At 53.9% G+C, this 683-nt stretch overlaps 1 protein-coding gene across 2 annotated transcripts in view; it reads left to right on the top strand.

The window, feature by feature from the left end:
* Positions 1 to 485: 485 nt before the first annotated feature.
* The window catches only part of LOC116838273 (chemerin-like receptor 1), a 15,039-nt gene continuing 14,841 nt past the window's right edge, over positions 486 to 683 (top strand). For both annotated transcript variants that reach the window (XM_075071182.1, XM_032803320.2), the window contains exon 1: positions 486 to 563. The gene's annotated coding sequence lies outside the window, so the exon portion shown is untranslated. The remainder of the gene's footprint in view (positions 564 to 683) is intronic.

The raw sequence follows: 683 nt of genomic DNA, 5'->3' as shown, positions 1-683 counted from the left end.
TTTCTGGAAAAATGGTCTAGGCTAACTCAGGGGGATCCCAAAACTCAGTGGCCACTGTTAGGATCTTGGGACAAAGACCGAGTGGACGTCTTAAGAGACAAACTTGGCCAACCTAAAACTAAATTGGCCAGAGGAGAGGTTGATTGTTTCATTTCATGCAGTGGTGGGAAGAGGCAAATCGTAGGTGGACAGAATCAAAATTCGCCTCTCTCAAAGGTTCAAATGATAAGTTAAAAGCTCTATTGGAAGCCTCCTCTCCCACCACCAGACCAAGCGCTCCCCTTTACCCTGTTCTCCGAGCAGACTCAGATCGATCCCAACCCCCTTGTAGCAGGGTGGATTCCTGCTCCGGCACTGAAGGGGTTAAAAACAGCCCAGGGAAGGGGCCGGGGCTGGAGAAAGCAGCCTTTTGGGCTGGGCTGATTGGGGAAGTGGCTGCAGCTGGGGCAACACCCCAAACTGAGCCACAGGGCCTGATAAGAAGGCCAGAGGAACCAGGAGCTGGAACAGTCTCTCTCTGCGTTCAGAGATAGAAAAGCCTGGCTGCTGGAAGCTGAGATAAGGTACCTAGGGTGAAGCAGGGCTGGGGAAAGGCAGAGGAGCTGGGGAGCTCCTGCCTGGAAAGCCCCAGGCTGCGGCCTAGAATTAGGCCAGGAGGTACTGGGGTTGTAGGGTGCAACCCA

This window comes from Chelonoidis abingdonii, chromosome 11 (genome assembly GCF_003597395.2).
Source record: "Chelonoidis abingdonii isolate Lonesome George chromosome 11, CheloAbing_2.0, whole genome shotgun sequence".
Lineage (NCBI taxonomy): Eukaryota > Metazoa > Chordata > Testudines > Testudinidae > Chelonoidis > Chelonoidis abingdonii.
This window is presented reverse-complemented; position numbering and strand designations above follow the sequence as displayed.